Source organism: Neoarius graeffei, chromosome 3, assembly GCF_027579695.1.
Source record: "Neoarius graeffei isolate fNeoGra1 chromosome 3, fNeoGra1.pri, whole genome shotgun sequence".
NCBI lineage: Eukaryota > Metazoa > Chordata > Actinopteri > Siluriformes > Ariidae > Neoarius > Neoarius graeffei.
Window position 1 is genome coordinate 118,527,570 of NC_083571.1, and position 20,772 is coordinate 118,548,341.

A 20,772-nucleotide genomic window follows, 5' to 3' on the forward strand; every position below is an offset into this window, starting at 1 on the left:
GGCTTGAGACAGCTTAAAGATGTGGTTTATTTTCATTCACTTTTTGGTGATTTTAGTTTATTCAGTGCATGCACACACACACACACACACACACACACACACACACACACACACAGCTTTGTGTTGCTCAGTTCTCTGAGATGTTATTACCATGAAGCTACCTTGGAAGATTTATGAAACTAACCTGTTGTGAAATTAAAATCCTTAATTTCTACTATTTGTTATTTGTGCTGTATTTACATACTGTTTATTATAATTATTGTTGTTTTTTTTGTTGCTGTTTGCCATTATTAGTATCGTTAGATTTCTTTTAGACTGTATACATGTATTGTGTTTTTTCTTACAATTTTTGATTGTATCCTTTAACCTATTTAAGTGTGTGTCTTTATCTCTGTTTAGAGATAATTTTTAGCATTGTACGAGCCTAATTTTGCTTTGGATAATACTAATAAATTATTATTATTATTATTATTATTATTATTAAGAAGAACAACACCTTCTTTATTCATCACGCACTTGTGAAATGTCCTCTTTGCATTTAACCCATCTGAAGCACACGTGAGCAATGAGCACACACACACACACACACACACAGAGCAGTGGGCAGCCATGTTAACAGCGCCCGGGGAGCAGTTGGGAGTTCGGTGCCGCACTCAAGGGCACCTCAGCCCAAGGCCGTCCCATATTTACCTAACCTGCATGTCTTTGGACTGTGGAGAAACCGGAGCACCCGGAGGAAACCCACGCGGACAACATGCAAACTCCGCACAGAAAGGCCCTCGCTGGCCACGGGGCTCGAACCCAGAACCTTCTTGCTGTGAGGCGACAGCGCTAACCACTACACCACCGTGCCACTATTATTAAAAATTTTATAGTACTTGAATAAACAGATTTTATGTTGTGTTTATTAGAGCATTAATTTTTATTTTAGGTGTAACTGATATACTAATACATCTGAATGTAATAGATTATAAATTTACAAATTACTCACTACTTTTGTCATTTTAAGAGATTCTTCTTTTACTCATCCTCAAGTAGTTATATTATTAGCCCTGGGTCTGACTTTAAACTGCAACCGGTGGGGAGTCTCAGGTCCGGGAGGACTTGAGTATTGGGGAAAGTGGAGTTACCCCTTAATCCCCATTACTCCCAGGTCGACTCTGACCCGGAGTGGTAGCACCTGCCCGGGTTCCAGCTATGGGTTAAATAGTGCATCACCAATAAGGTGCTGGCAGCAGGGCACTTTTCAGTGCAACGTGGCAGATGAACCCAACAGGGTCAATGGCACACCACCAGATGGCATGTGGAAGAGCCACTCAAACAGCCAATGGATGGCATCACTCGGCAAGTCAGTTGTCACTGTGGGGTGACTTCCATACCCGTCAGGTCTGTGGCACTTTTGTGCACCACTTGGCATCAGGTCTGGAGGTCCAGAGAGACAACACGATGGGGCCACGACATCGTTTGTCTTACCTCGCTGTGCAAGGCACTTCGTTAAGAGAGGAGAATAGTATGTGAGAGCTCATAAGCCCAGACATTCTATGGCAGCTCAGCCAGGTCATTCATGCCACCGCTGTGGGCAACTCTGTCACTCTGGTGTGGACCTCGCGACCCATCTGCGTTTCTGAGCATCCTCATCAAGCAGTCATCATCGCTAGCGATGGACAGCCAACAAAGAGTGTTATTTTGATGAATACTTTCACCTCTACTTGAATCATTATTAGGTCATCCAGCCAACAGGTGATGACTTTATGGCATCATGTGTTGTCTGTCATCATCCACATTTCACGAAAATTGCTTCTTCTCTCTCAATTCTTCACCCATTTTCATTCCTTTTGGCAGGAAGGTAGGTCTGCCTGGGATGCGTATAGTTTCTACCCACATTTGCTTAATTACAATTATTAATGAAGATATGGACTAATTAAACCTTAATGAGCAGTTCAACAAAAATCGCTTCTTCTTGGTCAATTCCTCACCACTTTGGATTCTTTCTGGTAAATAGGTCGATATGCCTAGGGTGGATATGCAAGTATGCATAGCTTGTATATAGTGTATATAGCTTACAACATTTATTGTGCAAGGTGGCCCACTTTAGATCGTTCCTTCTGGACTATACGAGGCCAGAGTGAGTTACGCCCTCATTGACGGTCTTGTTATTATTATTATAAAGTAGCAACACTTTTACTGGAGTACAGTTGTTACTTTCCATTAACCTGCTTGTTTGGGTGCAGCAGAAGCGTCTAACTCCACCACAGCAAATCCGACTCTCGAGGACAGCAGCAGAGATAACATCTTCACAGATCATTTTAGTCAAACACAACTCAATTAGTTGCACTACATGCCTCCAGCCCACACCATCGAAGCCTGCCTTGCCTGAACAGTAGCATGGATTATATATGTGTGCTTAAAAATACTTAACATTAATGAGACATAAAAATGAGACTAAGAGGTGCCTTTCTTCAACTCAGTAGAACAGTTTGAGCTCGTAATACACACATATTCAGAATGTGAGTCTGAGGTTTGTTAAGTTTAAATGCGCAAAATGTTAATGTTTTGGTAACTGATTGCATGTTTCTGGCTCATTCTTGCTGTATGTTGCCACGATGCACAACACCATGAATCCACACCACTTTTTCCACATATATCGACTAAACCAGCGTTTCTCAACCTTTTTTCAGTCACGGCACCCTTCAGAAGTATGCAAATTCTCAAGGCAGCCCCATATAAAATATACGCAGTCACGCTGACCCCGGCAGTGACGTTGTGACGTGGGAAAGGGGGCCGTGAGACAAATTTTGATGATGCATGAGGTGGCGATGATCTGCATTAGTGTAACTATCATTTTTTTGGAATTTTAATTCATTTTATTTATTTCAATGTTAGAATATATAATTTTTTGACGGCACCCCTAACGAAGCCAGACGGCACCCCAGCTGAGAAAGGCTGGACTAAACAACATCCATTTCTCTACTTTCTATAGTATTTCAGTCCGTTTTTGAAGTTTTTTACTTAATCCTGGTTTAAGATGCAAGATTTCTTCTGGTGAACACAGATGTTTAATATCGTTACCCCATTCTCTTCAGAGCAGCACTGCTTCTCAATTCCTTGATTTTTTTCCCCCTCATGAAACAGTGCAACTAGCAACCCCCAGTTTCACAATGTGGACAATTTATTGTAGAAAAAATGAGTTTGTCCTGTTGCTTGGTGCACTCTTCATTTCATCACTTGGTCTATAGATCAGGTTCCATCATCATCATCAACTTTTTTGATTGCATACAGAGAGACAATTGAGATGTTTTCAAATTTTTGACTTGTAGGATTTTATACCACTTTTATACTATAGAATGTCTTATTCAGTCTCATTCTTCTTCAGTAACCACTTTATCTTCATCAGGATTGGCTACTGATACAGAAAATCAGATGTGATGCAAGAAAAACCCACTATTCACTTCTTAGTACTAAGCTTTTTAAATCATACATACTGTATGTTAAAGCATAATCCATGCTACTGTTCAATCTAGGGAGGCTTCGATGGTGCAGGCCATAGGCACATGGTACTAATAATTGAGTTGAGTTTGAATAAAATAAGCTGTGAAGATGTTATCTCTGATGCTGTGCTTGGAGAGTCGGAGCTGTCCTGGTGGAATTACACGCTTCTGCTGGGCCCAAACAAGTAGGCTAATGTAGAGCGTGAGCCTAGCTTAGAGAAAAATAACCAAACCTGAGGAATGCTAAAGCCAGATCACATTCCTCCATAGGAAAAAAAAAGCGTCCCTTTGCACAAGAAAATGGAGGGTAATTAGGTAGAAAATCCACCACGAATTCCACACGGCAGCAGTTCACACAGCTGGAAACAGAGGGCCCTTCTTCTGCCTTTGCCCACAAAAGACATAAAGGCACTGTCAAAATGAGATTAGAGGCTTTGGACCAGTAATGGAAAAAATGAAAGCAGAAGATGCTGAGTCTTCTCTCACTTTATTTGTCTCTCTCTCTCTTACTGGTTTAATGCATGACTCTAAAGATGAGCATCAAAACTGGCCAAAAACAAGAGGGTGATTAAAGACATACACATGCAGCTTAACACCAAAGGAGAATGATTCATGCAGAGGTGGGCAATCTGACAGGAGTCATTCCCTGTCCCAATATTTCATGTTTTCCATTTCGAAAGCCAACTAACAGAGTGAATTACCAAACCATATGGGTTTAGATAGAAAGATCTTCATGGTGTTATTTAAGCTTTTCACTTAGTAACCAGAACGTCAAGGGTGTAGGAGCTCATCTGGTCTGCCATCAAAACAACCATGACAACCAAAACATCAAACAGAACTGAAATGTGACGATATGAGAGAGAGAGGACCAACCTCCACCACTAACTGTTTACAACAGGAACATCAACAAACCACTACATTTTATTCCCCGAGTGAAGGTCGACCCAAAGCATCCATCAGAACTGAATTTGCATGATCAATGAGAGAGGAGATACAATTCTAATCAGAAGAAAATATGTGTTAAGTTGACCTAATTAGTAATTTGTTCACAAAAAAATTGACAAAACAACGATTAAGTTTTGTGTGAGGTGATGAGTACTTTCAAACAAAACAATCAGAACGGAAATCTGTGGAGAATCAACAGAGGAGATACGATTTAACTGAATTGTGGACGACGGACGCCACGCCATGGCAACAGCTCATCGGCCTTACGGACAGACAAGATAATTATGAAACGACAAACTTACATTTTAGGGGTAAAAATTACATAATAATCAGAACTAAAGCCAAGAATAATCAGCATCTTCTTCGCCCATCCAGTGTGTTCTGGGTTGGGTCCCTTTCCTAGGGTTTCTTGGCCAAGTAAGTACAGCTGGCTGGCCACTCCTCTGCTTTTGGTCATGGACAATTTAGAGTCACCAGTTAACCTAACCTGCATGTCTTTGAACTGTGGGGGAAACCGGAGCACCCGGAGGAAACCCACGCGGACACGGGGAGAACATGCAAACTCCGCACAGAAAGGCCCTCGCCGGCCACGGGGCTCGAACCCGGACCTTCCTGCTGTGAGGCGACAGCGCTAACCACTACACCACCGTGCCGCCCTAAAGCCAAGAATAAATGCACTTATTGTGTTACAATGTTGAAATCAGATTGTTTTTAATATGTAAGGAATAAAACACAGCAGTTGTGTTGTTATAGTTAAATAATCGATAGTGAGATGGGATGTAGCTTGAAACAAGGTGCAGTGGGACATTTCACTGTGTGTGTCACTTTTCTAGCTTGTGTTCACCAAATAAAATTCCACTTCCCAGTTCGAAACGGTTACTACACTGCTGGAGTTAGTGACATCATCAGCGGATATAGCAAACGATACTTTTCAGGACTTATAATGTGAAAGCTCGTTAGAAAAAGGGACGCCAATTTTACGGGAAGAACCTTTAACAGGAATGTACAAAACAAACAGAACATTTGACCATATTGTTTCCGAAATGTCATGAGTTCCTCGCCCTGTGAGCTTGTGCCTACTCCGAATCACAGCTGTGCTGATATTCACTATAAGCTCACTCTTGCTCAAACTATAAACAATCGTTCCTTCACCAACTTCATTTTTCTTTCTCTTTTAACATTAATAAAATGAAAAAAGCAGAGATTTCATGTTTCTTTTATCTTTAATCACATTAATTGCCTTTAGTCATACTAATCATGGCAATGGGTGGCCCGTTTAAACTTTGGCAGCAAGTATGTTGGTATTCTTTACGAGGGCCTTAAACAAAGTTAGTGTTCTAGCATTGACACCGTCAGGTGGGAGACAGTTCCACACTGGCTGCAGCAAGCAAAAAAAAAAAAACACCAGATGCCCTTCCTGACGCAACCCTCCCCAGTCTATCCAGGCTTGGGATAGACACCAAGTATGCACTGGCTTGTACAACCCCAGTGGCTGGGTATTTTACCTAATCTGCATGTCTTTAGACTGTGGGGGAAACCGGAGCACCTGGAGGAAACCCATGCAGACACAGGGAGAACATGCAAACTCCACACAGAAAGGCCCCCATCAGCCATGAGGTTCAAACCTGGAACCTTCTTGCTGTGAAGCAATAGTGCTAATCACTGCACCTCCATGCTGCCCTCTAGGAAAAGGTACATTAAGAAAACTAAGTTATACAGGATCTTGTAAAAGAGAGAAAGGTCTATCTGTGTCCTTCGCTCTTAAAGTGATGGCCAGTGAAGCTCGTTAAGTAAAGAAGACACACTTGTAGATCTTTGATAGTTGTTGAACACAAATCTGGTCTGAACGGATTCTTCTTTTGGCTGCTCCCGTACGTTCGGGGTCATCACAGCGAATCTGTTCTGTATATTTGATTTGACATAGGTTTTACACTGGATGCCCTTCCTGACGCAACCCTCCGCAATCTATCCGGGATGGGACCAGCACTAAGTATGCACTGGCTTGTGCAACACCAGTGGCTGGGTGTTTTACCTAATCTGCATGTCTTTGAACTGTGGAAGGAAACCCATGCAGACACAGGGAGAACATGCAAACTCCACACAGCTCAGTTCAATCCTCCCTGTCAGCTGTGAGGATCGAACTTGGAAACTTCTTGCTGTCAGGCGACAGTGCTAACCACTACACCACCATGCCACCACGCCTTTGACATGATTCTATGGTTGTAATTCTCTTTGCAGTATAAAGGCTCAAAGATGTACAAGCATACTTGGTAATGGGTCGTAGAAGGGCTTGATATGCATATTCTTTAACTTTATGTGGAGCACAGTGGACATTACTTTGTAAGACAGCAAACACATGATTTGCTTTCTTTTGTACTTCCTCACATTGTTTACTCCAGTTACCAAGAACTCAGAATCCACAAACCCCTCCATCCTGAAAATGTAAAGGAACTACAGTTACAATACACTGACACTGGAGACTCTGTACCACTGGGTCATACCTACCATGTGTTCTTCAGGGATGAGGAGAGCCAGTCATGGTTTACCCAGGTCTACCAATTTGCCATTCAAGTAATAACTATAACAGAGATTGTGTCATTATTTTTATTGGTCCCTGATTTCTTGAGGGTTTTGGAAGGCAGGTATGACCTAACTTGGTGGTGGAATACTCAGTGACACGCTCCAATGACGCTTATGATCACCTGCCTTGAAAATGAAATCCTGCCACCAAGGATTTCTCACCAGCCTACTTTTATCATGAATTTTATCTTTGTGATAAACTAATAAATGGAGTTAAAATTGAATTGGACATTTAAACTCAAGCCTGAGTGTAATCTATAGTACAGACCCAATTCTGATTACTTCACAGGGTCTCACATTGACCACATTTAAAAATATCGCTGCCCACCTCCACCCTTAAGGAAAAAAGCCCTTTTCATACAAAGCTTAACGAGGTGTGTACTCTGTAGGCCTAATCAGCTCCAACAATAACCATGTGGACCACTAGCCATATGGTGACCTTTAGAACGCAGGGAGGCCACTTCATCTAGGGTCCCTGGGGGAAGGGAGTTCCTTGAAGTTGGCTAAGGACAATGAAGTGCAGAACTGTGTTTACTGCAGGTCCCTTGGAAACCAAACTATTCCCAATGGTGCTCTACATACATTATGTGACGACGACACACCATTAACTTCAACACTAATATACTGTTTACTGTGTAAGACATTGTTTTATCATGTAAATCAGTCTAGTGGTTCAGTTTTTATGGACAGTTTATGTCTCGGATATTGCTCTTTTCAGAGAAATGAGCCTGCATCAAACAATAGGCAATTAGCAAGCGCTAATCCTGGGAATAAAACTGCGTATTTTTGTTACTAAATCATCAAATTTGACAATTTTCTGTGCTACGTTGTTTTTCCCCACAAAATCCAGACATTTTTATTTTTTAAGTTATGTGCATAATCAATGAGGCTAATCATAATAAATTATCAAATTTACAGACAGTTTATGAAGATCAATGGTAATATCGATAGGTTTTCTCTTTATTTTATTGCTTGAATAATATCTGGAAGTTTCTGTGGGCCATGAACATCTTTAAAGTGTCTCAACCAGTGAATCTGCATATCTTATATGATTTGCATATACTGACTAATTTACATACTGTACATGCATTAATTAGGCCTAAACAATGCACAAAATTGTATATTTTGACATCAAGTTCAGCTGAAAATGTGTTCAGTTGCCAAACCATGCTTCCGGCAGTCATTTAAAACGTGACTAAAAACACCATGAAGGAAATATGGGCATTAGCATATTTAAACATCATTTGCATATAACTGATGATTCTGAAACGAGGGGTGCTGGTGTTCAGAAGTGGCTAAACACTTGTTCCTCAGCTTAAATAATCAAAATGAAAGTACCATGTTGGACACAAGAGATCAATCTGTCTCGCTGCATCTGCTTTTCGTGAAAATCGCACAAATTACTTGGAAAGTTTGTGACAAACTGGCGAGATTTGCCAACGGTTCAGTTGTATGGTTTGAGTATTGAACGAGCTGTAGTATATATGGTTTAAAATCTGCGTATGCACACATCCCACAATGCACTAGGGTAGGGGAGAGCGGGGTAAGATGAGCCAGGGGGTAAGATGAGCCACCCCCTGTTTCTAAGAAACAGTAAACAAATGTGACCATGTGACCACATTCAAAGGGGGGCGGGACCATTTACTTACACTTGTGGAGAGGAGCACCACATGTCAAACTAGGTGAGGGAGATATTTATAAAAATGTGTTTTTGTGCTTTCTAAGTCAATTCCATGTTTGTCCACAGTGAAGATGATTTAGAGAAGACAAAAGTAGAATAATATTTAGACACATTAGGGTTAAGTTAGTGGCTTTCTAAGCTATGATATGAATGCTAATAAAATAATTTTGATTAGCCTAATCCCCTTTATTAGCATTTTTCTACAAAATGGTGGCCACGGGGTAAGATGAGCCATTAGATATGGGGCAAGTTGAGCCACTGGCTCAACTTACCCCATTGGTGGCTGAGCTTACCCAATATGGATGACACTTAAGTTTTCACATTTACTGGTCATATATGACAACAACAACAACAACAACAACAACAAATAAACAAATAAATAATATGTTAATATAAATAATGTGTTTAAAAGGTTTTTAATAAATAAAATAATGCCCTCTGTTATTACAGGTGTGCATGATGCCACACTCATACAAAAGAAAAACAGACAGGGCCGCACAATCCCGTGCAGTTTTGGAGAGAGCCGCAGAGGAAGTCAGGAAAGGCAGGCCTATTCAGGCTGTGGCGAGGGATATGCATTTGGACAGGATGACTCTGACTAGGTTCATTGAAAAGATAAAGAATGGAGAGGTAGAGACCAAGTTGGTGAAAGTGCATTACTTCATTGGCCAGATAATCAAATTGGATGTCTTCGAAATAGAGGCAAGATTTGTCAAAAGAAGCCGGTCATGCCATGGCTCTGCAAGAAAGCCGACCTTTGTCTTCAAAGAGAAAGATGAGGCTGTCCTGTCAAGACAGGATATTGTGAAAAAATTGCCCCGCCCCTTTACTGTTGGTGGGACAGCATGGAGGGAGAGGCAAATGGTGTTCCCTTGCCATTTGAACGCTTGGAACATTGAATAATGATGAAATGATTGAATGATTGATGGAATGATTGCTGCATGTTTTAGCAATGTTTTAACCTACTGAAAGAAATAAGATTTTTTGGCACTGTGCTACTGTTTTAGTAATTTCTATAATATAGTATATCTCTCATTCCCTCTCTAACCATCCCTCTTTCTATCTATCTACACATATCTCTCTCTCTATCCATCTATCTATCCCTCCCTATCCCATCTCGTTCTATCACCTCTCTCTTCATCTCCCCTTCTCTATGCAACGGCCCTATCCCCCACTTGATTGACTTGACTTGATTCATTGATTGCATTTCTAATAATAAAAGTTGTTTACTTTGTTAACCTAACATGTTTTGTGTTGGCTCAATTTACCCCACACAGTGGCTCATCTTACCCCGTGCATGGGGTAAGTTGAGCCACTTGACATTTTTTTTTCAAGAGGTAATATCACTCTAACCATAAGAGCTTATCAATTGTTTTTTGCTCAGATAGTAACAGTACACTTTGAAATTTGGTATGGTGTGTAGACTGGAAGCAAAAATGGCTTTAAAATGTAGTTATGATGAAAAATGTAAAAAGTGGCTCATCTTACCCCGCTCTCCCCTATCCACGGTCACGTGCTAAAACTTCTTTTTCCTAGCCAATGAGGAACCGGTGTTTTGGGGAAGCCTTTGAGTTTAAAAAAAAAAAAAAGCATGCTCTAGGCAGGGGTGTCAAACCTGATCCATAAAGGGCCGTGTGGCTGCAGGTTTTCATTCCAGCCATGCAGCAGCACCCTGATTTGGCTTATTCAATCAACTGACACACCCACCCTTTAATCAAGGGTGGGTGTGGCTGCAAGTATTTGACTGTGTGAAGACAGTTCAGTTGATTGAATGAGCCAAGTCAGGTGTGCTGCTGCATGGCTGGAATGAAAACCTGCAGCCACAAGGCCCTTTATGGATCAGGTTTGACACCCCTGCTAGAGTCTAGACACAGTGCTGTGGACGGACACACACACACACACACAAAATCATGGACCAATAATTTTATGCACCAAACACAATCAACTGTCACCAAAAGAAACACTCTCAAATGCTGATTCCAGGTTTTACCTCCTTAACCAGGTATCTAAACATGACCAAGATGGAGAGCCATATTATATATACACACAGTGGTATGCAAAAGTTTGGGCACCCCTGGTCAAAATCGCTGTTACTGTGAGCAGTTAAGCAAGTTGAAGATGAAATGATCTCCAAAAGGCATGAAGTTAAAGATGACTCATTCCCTTTATATTTTAAGCAAAAACTATTTTTTATTTTCATCTTTTACATTTTCAAAATGACAAAAAAGGAAAAGAGCCCAAAACAAAAAAGTTTAGGCACCCTGCATGGTTAGTACCTAGTAACACCCCCTTTGGCAAGTATCACAGCTTGTAAACACTTTCTGTAGCCAGCTAATAATCTTTCAGTTCTTACCTGGGGGATTTTCACACACTTGTCCTTGCAAAAGGCTTCCAGTTCTACAAGTTTCTTGGGCTGTCTTGCATGCACTGCTCTTTTGAGATCTATCCACAGATTTTCAATGATGTTTAGGTCAGGGGACTGTGAGGGCCCGGGCAAAACCTTCAGCTTGTGCCTCTTGAGGTATTCCATTGTAGATTTTGAAGTGTGTTTTGGATCATCGTCTTATTGTAGGACCCGTCCTCTTTTTAACTTCAACTTTTTTACAGATGGTGTGATGTTTTGCTTCTAGAGTTTGCTGGTATTTATTCGAATCCATGCTTCCCTCGACCAGTGAAATGTGCCCTGTGCCACTGGCTGCAACACAACCCCAAAGCATGATGGATCCACACCCATGCTTCAGAGTTGGAGAGGTGTTCTTTTCCTGGAATTTGGCGCCCTTTTTTCTCCAAACATACCTTTGCACATTGTGGCCAAAAAGTTCTATTTTGATTTCATCAGTCCACAGGACTTGTTTCCAAAATGCATCAGGCTTATTTAGATGTTCATTTGCAAACTTCAGACGCTGAATTTTGTGGCTCGGACGCAGGAACGGTTTTCCGCTGCATAGTAGAACAGTGCACCACCACTCCAGGGTCTGCTAAATCTTTCTGAAGGTCTTTTGCAGTCAAACAGGGGTTTTTATTTGCCTTTCTAGCAATCCAACGAGCAGTTCTTTCAGAAAGTTTTCTTCATCTTCCAGACCTCACCTTGATCTCTGCTGTTTCTGTTAACTGCCATTTCTTAATAACATTATGATCTGAGGAAACAGCTACCTGAAAACACTTTGCTATGTTCTTGTAGCCTTCTCCTGCTTTGTGAGCATCAATTATTTTATTATTCAGAATGCGAGGGAGTTGCTTAGAGGAGCCCATGGCTGTTGATTTTAGGGACAAGTTTGAGGAGTCACAGAATTTATACAGCTTTGAAATCTGCATCATCTGACCTTTCCTAATGAAGAATTTGAACAAGTCACAGCTCAATAAGCTAATTAAGGTCTGGAACCTTGGGAAAAGTTACCTGAGAACTCAAATGTATTGGGGTGCCCAAACTTTCACATGGTGTTCCTTTGCTTTTTTCACTCTCCAATTGTACAAAAGTGATACACAAATCTTGCAGAAAACGCTGAAAAGAAATGTATCGTCTTTACCTTTATGCCTTTTGGTGATCAGTTCATCATCTGCTCACTTAACTATTCACAGTAACAGACATTTTCAGTAAGGGTGCACAAACTTTTGCATGCCACTGTAATATACAATGGCTTGTATCACCCCCTTCAAACTTTTCCATATGTCGTAGTGTTACAACCTGGAACTGAAATGGACTTAACTGGGATTTTTACCATCTGATTTAAACCATGTCTGACATTTGAATGTGAATAATATTTCCATTGTGACACAAAGGTTAACTGGAAGGGCACCCATTAGAGTGCATACATCCACCAAGCCACATATTATCAAAATCAAATCACTTGAACCTAAGACAATATTTAAGCTGTACACCAAATTTAATCCAAATCCATTCACTACTTTTTGAGTTATATTGGGAACAGCCAAAAAAAAAAAATTCTGGATCCGCATACATACCCAGAGTTGCATCAAAATCTAATCAATTGTTCCTTGGCCCATGGCTCACCTTTCCACCAAATTTCATCAAAATCTGTTCACTACTTCTTGACTTACATGGGAACAGGTAAACAGAGACGAAAACATACTGTAACCTCTTCCAACAAAGTTGGTGGAGGTAATTAAACAAAACAATAAACATTTGTTCGTGTTCACCTGGTGCCTAGTAGAACCACCTCTGGCCCCAATTACAGCTGTAAGTGTTCTGTGATTAGTCTTTATCAGCTTTGCGAATTTGGATCCTGATATTTTGTGCCTGTATTTCTTGGCAAATTTGCTCAAGCTCTGTCAGTTTGGATGGAGATTATTGGTGAACAGCCATTTTCTTACCTTGCTACAGATTTTCAGAGGAAGGGCGGCGCTTTTACCGGGCCATTCAGGATCTTGGTTTTGAATTACAGTGTACCATTACGCAAGGCGCTGTATATAAACCAAGCTTTTCTTGCCATTATAACTGATCTATCTGTGCTATTGAAATGTCTCAAATAATTTCTTTAATCGACCCAAAACTCCTTAAACTCTTCTCAGCTGGAGTGTTAATGGATGTCCTGTCTGCCGAGTGCTAAGAAAGAACATTGTGAAGACTCTTTGATATTTGGCTGGTGTGCACAAATCAAACTTGTTTTTTAGTTTGCTTTGTTTAGACAGATGTGTACGCTCCATCTCCTACAACTTAACCCTGGTTGACCAGAAAGTAATTGTCTGAGTCCTTGTCCAGGTGCCTGTAGTTCTCATATCACCAAGGTCAAGTTAACACTATTCAGTTTTTCAGCACTAATAACGTTTGAATTCTCTGTGTGGTAACCACAGATTTTCAATAGGGCAACCACTGTTCTCCTGCCTTCCAGTTCTCAGTGAAATTCAGCACATGACTCTGTGTCATTACAGAAAAATAGGCGGTCTTGACCTATAGAACAGAAAGTGTTTAATTCTGGACCACACATGCACTGCCAGTTAAACATTTTGAACACTGTGTTGAATTACCATTTTTTGTTAAACTTCAAGAAATATATTGAAAGCTAGACGGCCTTTCAATTTCATAAAATCAGTGAAATTTAGTTCTCTCTGAAATGTGGTGATTGTGATATCTGTTTATTTCTGTAATATCTCACAAAATATCAGGCCATTCTGTGGCTGGGAAGTTATTTAATTTGAGGGGATTAAAGCAAATAATGTGCATGAAATCGCTCGCTTCGCGCAGTCAAGCAGACAGAGGAAGTCCGTGTGCGCATGCGCAGGTTTACCTTCTTCTTCTTCTTTTGGGTTTTACAGCAGCTGGCATCCACGGTGTTGCATTACTGCCATCTACAGGTTTCCCTTTGAGCGTGCACTGACAGTTCCATCATTCTGTCGCTAAACGAACAGCTGATCACACCGAGGTGCTCGCTGAGCGCCAATATTTATTAGTTTGGTCCTGCGTTTCCTTTCCTTCGTATAGAACATAACGTCATTTCTTATCACTTTCTTTCCGTTACTGTAGTCGCTCTTTCACGTTTCATTTGCACACTCACGTCCTCCATTTTTCTCTCCTGTTTCAAATTTGTATCCCACAATGCCTTGCGTGAACGGGGAAAGCCCACCACGGGATGCATGATGTAATATCTTGTATTGGGTCATGGGGAAGCAGGAAAAAATAGCGGAGAATTTAGGGCCATGTGGAGATAAATTCATTAATTGTTCTATTTTAAAAAAATAAATAAATAAAATTGAAAGTCTGTGATTTGAATTCAGTAGCTTTCGGTCACTAAACAAAAATAATTGGGTGTCGGGGAAAATTCTTTTTATGACCTACACTTGAAAAATCTGAAAGGCAGTACAGCTTTAAGATTAAATGCACTCATTTGGTAAAGCAATTAATAAGACTAGATTCATTTGACAGTGTTCGTATAATCAGTACCACAAATATACAGTATGTATGTAATGTGCTACACATGTCCAGTTAAATCTGAAAAAAAATTTCCAATAAAATAAATGGTTGCCAATATTTTTCTGTTTATGTACATATTTCTTACTTTATTTTTATTCTAGGGAATTTAAAGGTAGACGGGCTTTCAGATTTTTCAAGCGTAGGTCATAAAAAGAATTTTCCCCGACACCTTATTTGTTACAAATGCACATTATTAGCTTTAATCCCCTCAAATTAAACAACTTCCCAGCCACAGAATGGCCTGATATTTTGTGAGATATTACAGAAATAAACAGATATCACAATCACCACATTTCAGAGCGAACTAAATTTCACCAATTTTATGAAATCGAAAGGCTGTTTCACTTTAATAAAACATTTGTTGAGAGTCTCAGTAGAATCTGGACAATGAACAAGTTCCTTAATACAAAGATTGAATGTTTTTCTCTCTTATTTAATTGCCAAAAGTGGAGAAACTCGCTTCATCAGCTGCCTGACATCAATATACATGATATAAAATTTCACATTCTTACTTTTGGTAACAACGCCATGATGGACATTTAACAATTATTCACCGATATTCATGGAGTCTGAGGTGGATAATTGTTTTAGTATAAATACACAGGTGATGATTTAAAAAATAATTGTATTTTTAAAAAATCACTTATTTCAAACTCCAAAATCTTCATGCAAGTGTAATAACTTTGCGGTACAGACTTGTGTCACTTCTCCGCCAAATCACATAAAATACTTTGTTTTGAAATTGATAAAATAAATCCCAACCCCGCCTTCCCTTTGAATAGTTTTAGACCAAACTTCGGAGCATCTTTAGTGCTTTTAGGAACAGCATTTTCTTTCATCATCTGTGATTCTTCCTCACTTACGGTGACGAAGCGATTGGACGCCATTTTGTCGAGTCGCTCGAGGTGATTATCGAGGAATAGTCTGAATCTCTCGACCAATCAGCGCATGTGATTTTCTATAATCACCTGCGTATTTATACCAATAGCTCCTGTAACAAAGTGGTGAGTTCGCTAACTCTAGCAAATTAGCTCCTGTACCTCCACACAGTTTGCTAGCACAGCTTCTTTCTGTATTCGCAAGTTAGCTCGCAACATTCGTGCTGGTTGTTGGCTTATTACCATTGTTCCTTCATCAGTGTTTTGTTCCAGGTTCTCCTTGAAGGCTCGTGCGTATGAGTTCAGAGATCCTGAATATGGCATGGTGTGTGTTTAAATGGTATTGGTTTGGGGAAACGTGAATGTAAGAAAATATTTTGTTTGTATTTATTTGTTTATTGATGATGAGTTTATTTTGGTAGGTAGTTCAGTCGTTAGTTAGGTAGGTTAACTATTCCTCATGAACGTCAGTGCAGAGTTGTGCACAAACTGTAGGAGCTAAAACTGTAGAGTAAAAAACTGTACTGTACAGTTTACATGCAACATTATCACTTAAATCTGGCAATTATAATAATTTCGAAGAATTATGAAGTCAACGACAGACACCAGAGGAAGAGCTCATTAGGCAGGTAGATGTGCATTATGGCTGATTTTTGTCCTTTTCACTGTACTTCAGCTTATTTTATATGCAGTACGCCTCTTCCCCCTTCAAACCAGCTTCTGCCTCAGCCCTAAAAAAAAAAAAAAGCCATGAAATACTATAAAGATCCCCAAGAGTCTCTGCTGATGTTGGACAGAAGTCAGATTTAGAGACATTTGCTTCATGTGCTTGTTTGCAATCCAACCATTCATTAAGTGGAGCAACATTTACCTGCTGTCCAAACCACTTGGCACGTGTAAACACCCTGCACTTGCTTGTGCCGCATTAAAACCGAGCAGTAACACGGATTTATTACTCAGCATGGGATTCTGTTACTGAGTTATATTATACATTTGTGCTTTCCCATTACACCACTACCGAGAGAAAAAACACCACTGGTGGTCTTTACTTTCACATTCGTGTTTCTCTGCCCTGAAACCAATTTTCTAAACATAGCACTTCAAATATATGCCGTCATCGTCACGACTCCAGGAAGAGCTAAAGAAATCCAGCAGTGATGGCATTCCTACATGATGTGGCCATCCAGATCAAAAGGCACAGCACAGTGACAGACTGGTGATTATAGGCTCGTGTTTCCAGCGACAGAGCGCTCTTTGTGCCATGTGCAATAGCTCATGCTGAAGCTCTGTGCTGGATCTGAGCTTTCAGCTTCTCCTTCTTAAAACCGAGCCTTCAAACATTTTTAAAGTGGATCTGGACCTGATACCTGCTGTGGGTTCTGTTCTTTGGAGTCACACTCCAAGCTTCTGTCTTGTCCTCATTGGACTGTAGCGTCACACTCTCCTCTGCATCGCAACAAAGCCACACACACACACACACACACACACACACACACACACACACACTGGGCTTGGGGAGGAGAGAAGCTATGTTGAGACACACTGGAGAGGTATGATGACTCAGAGTGAACAACATGCAGTGAATGTTTCATGCTGTCCAAATCAGAGTCGTGTGTGTGTGTGTGTGTGTGTGTGTGTGTGTGTGTGTGTGTGTGTGTGTGTGTGTGTGTGTATGTGTGTGTGTGTGTGTGTGAGTGAGTGTGTGTGTGTGTGTGTGTGCGCGCGCGCTACAGCTCAAGACAGGACCTGAAAAAGACTAAATCCATGATGCACGGAGAGAAAGCAATATTTTTGCGTACAAGAATTTAATTTCAAATTAGAAAATCAAAACACACACATCGATAGCTAGATGACTCATGAGACCGTATGTTTATCAGGCAGACAAAAATCTGAAAGTAAGATATTCATACACATTATATATACAGCATCAGTTAAAAGTTTGTACACCCCTACTCGTTCATAGGTTTTTGTGCATTTTGTATTTTCTACACTGTAGAACAAAACTGAAGACATCAAAAACTATGAAATAACATACGAGACATATACGGAATTATGTGGTAAACAAAAAGGTGCTATAAAAACAAAAAAACATTTCATATTTTAGATTCTTCAGCATGTCCACCATTTTCCTTGATGACGCTTTACACACTATTGTCAGTCAGTCAGTCAGTCATTCTTTAACTAACTACATGATGGAGTCACCTGGAATACTTTTCAATGAACAGCTGTGTCTCATCCAGAGGTCATTAGTGGATGAGTTTTTGCTTCTTAATGCGTTTGAGCTCAAATAGTAAATAATAAAAATATAGTAAATAGCCCGATTCCACACCACAACTGTAGTAATCCATATTACGGTATGTCATGAAGTGAACAACTAAGTAAAGAGAAACGACATCCATCCTTACTTTAAGACATGAAGTGACTTTTAATTCATAAAATTAAAGAAAAAACACTGAATTAGCAGGCGTGTCCAGAGTTTTGAATGGTAGTGTAGATAGTGCTTTATCAGTGTTACGGATGTGACATGTTAGGAAGATGACACATTTTCACTAGACACCAGAAATGATGCGCTTGCCAAAGCGTGACATATTTCCACTTTCGCTTGAAGATTGCAGAACACGTTTTGAAACATTGCTTTTAGATAAGAGTTATGAAAAAAACAAGCATTTGACTTTCGAGTGACAGGTTTTCTTGAGCCGTGCACCATATGAACAACATGTTTTTTAAAAAGACCTTTGCAGAAAACAGTGTATAAAACCTGAAGTAAAATGAAATGTTAGGGATGTGACATTTAGGATATATATATATAAATATATATATATATATTACACACACACAGTGGCATGCAAAGGTTTGTGCACCCTTACTGAAAATGTCTGTTACTGTGAATAGTTAAGTGAGCAGAAGATGAACTGATCACCAAAAGGCGTAAAGGTAAAGACGAGACATTTCTTTTCAGCGTTTTCTGCAAGATTTGTGTATTATTTTTGTTTTGTACAATTGGAGAGTGAAAAAAGAAAAGGAACACCATGCAAAAGTTTGGGCACCCCAATACATTTGAGTGCTCAGGTAACTTTTACCAAGGTTCCAGACCTTAATTAGCTTATTGAGCTGTGGCTTGTTCAAATTCTCCGTTAGGAAAGGTCAGATGATGCAGATTTCAAAGCTGTATAAATTCTCTGACTCCTCAAACTTGTCCCTAAAATCAACAGCCATGGGCTCCTCTAAGCAACTCCCTCGCATTCTGAATAATAAAATAATTGATGCTCACAAAGCAGGAGAAGGCTACAAGAACATAGCAAAGTGTTTTCAGGTAGCTGTTTCCTCAGATCGTAATGTTATTAAGAAATGGCAGTTAACAGAAACAGTGGAGATCAAGGTGAGGTCTGGAAGATGAAGAAAACTTTCTGAAAGAACTGCTTGTTGGATTGCTAGAAAGGCAAATAAAACCCCTGTTTGACTGCAAAAGACCTTCAGAAAGATTTAGCAGACCCTGGAGTGGTGGTGCACTGTTCTACTATGCAGTGACACCTGAACAAATATGACCTTCATGAGAGAGTCATCAGAAGAAAACTGTTCCTGCATCCGAGCCACAAAATTCAGCGTCTGAATTTTGCAAATGAACATCTAAATAAGCCTGATGCATTTTGGAAACAAGTCCTGTGGACTGATGAAATCAAAATAGAACTTTTTGGCCACAATGTGCAAAGGTATGTTTGGAGAAAAAAGGGCGCCAAATTCCAGGAAAAGAACACCTCTCTGACTCTGAAGCATGGGTGTGGATCCATCATGCTTTGGGGTTGTGTTCCAGCCAGTGGCACAGGGCACATTTCACTGGTCGAGGGAAGCATGGATTTGAATAAATACCAGCAAATTCTGGAAGCAAAACATCACACCATCTGTAAAAAAGTTGAAGTTAAAAAGAGGGCGGGTCCTACAATAAGACGATCCAAAACACACCTCAAAATCTACAATGGAATACCTCAAGAAGCACAAGTTGAAGGTTTTGCCCGGGCCCTCACAGTCCCCTGACCTAAACATCATTGAAAATCTGTGGATAGATCTCAAAAGAGCAGTGCATGCAAGACAGCCCAAGAAACTTGTAGAACTGGAAGCCTTTTGCAAGGACGAGTGTGTGAAAATCCCCCAGGTAAGAACTGAAAGATTATTAGCTGGCTACAGAAAGTGTTTACAAGCTGTGATACTTGCCAAAGGGGGGGTTACTAGGTACTAACCATGCAGGGTGCCCAAACTTTTGCTTCAGGCCCTTTTCCTTTTTTTGGTATTTTACGCCTGTAAATGACGGAAATAAAAATGCAATCTTGTGGAAAATATTAAAGAAATGTCTCGTCTTTACCTTTATGCCTTTTGGTGATCAGTTCATCTTCTGCTCACTTAACTATTCACAGTAACAGACATTTTCAGTAAGGGTGCCCAAACTTTTGCATGCCACTGAATGAAATATATACACACGAGAGAGAGGGGGGATATTACACGGTTGTGTGAAGATATGAAGTTTATCTTTGAATGGTGAGTGTACATATATCACGAGTGAGTGATGTGAACAAATAAAAATATTTTCAACACAAGAAGATAAACTTCAGATCTTCGCCCCCCGCATGTAATGTTCTTTATATTATATGGACGCATCCACAAAAAAAATTACTTAAGTTAATCAAAAGAATATTAATTTTGAACCGGTTCGCTATTTTGACAACGCACGTCTAGTCAACAGGAAAACACTAGGAGTGACGTCATTGGAGTGAAATATTGGGAATTTTTTGATGGAATAAAAACGTGTTCTATTCCCTTCTAGCGGGTTTCATTCATTTGGTTTGAGAGCATGCAGTATTGTTAGCATATCGCTTATGCTACATGTATTACATCACTCTACACAATGGAGAACGAGCGTTGAATATGGTTTACGATATTGTACGGTTGTCAAGACAACATGACGTCACACGTTGGAGATGTAAAACTTCCACGCTAGCGAGTGACTGTGACAATTTATAAACAAACATGGCTGCCAGGTTTGCTTCATTAAATATGGAAGATTTTGAGAGAATTTTGAAAGAGAAAGATGTGTTGAACACCTGAAAGGAATGTATAATAAGTAATAATAATAATAATAATAATAATAATAATAATAATATTGGCTGGCTTTTTTTCGTGGTCTATCAGATATATTCCATTCAGCTCCTTGTCTTTGACGTGTTCAGTATCATGCTCGCTGAATGGAATATATCTGATAGACCACAGAAAAAAGCAAAA

General features: G+C 40.0%; 1 protein-coding gene across 2 annotated transcripts in view; it reads right to left on the reverse strand.

The window, feature by feature from the left end:
- The window catches only part of LOC132883893 (rho guanine nucleotide exchange factor TIAM2), a 110,412-nt gene that overhangs the window by 88,176 nt on the left and 1,464 nt on the right, over nt 1-20,772 (reverse strand). Inside the window, exon 1 of one of the 2 annotated variants that reach the window (XM_060918000.1) lies at nt 16,869-16,940. The exons of the other annotated variant lie outside the window; for it this stretch is intronic. The gene's annotated coding sequence lies outside the window, so the exon portion shown is untranslated. Of the gene's footprint in view, nt 1-16,868; nt 16,941-20,772 lie in introns of those variants that run through there. 2 annotated transcript variants of the gene reach the window in all.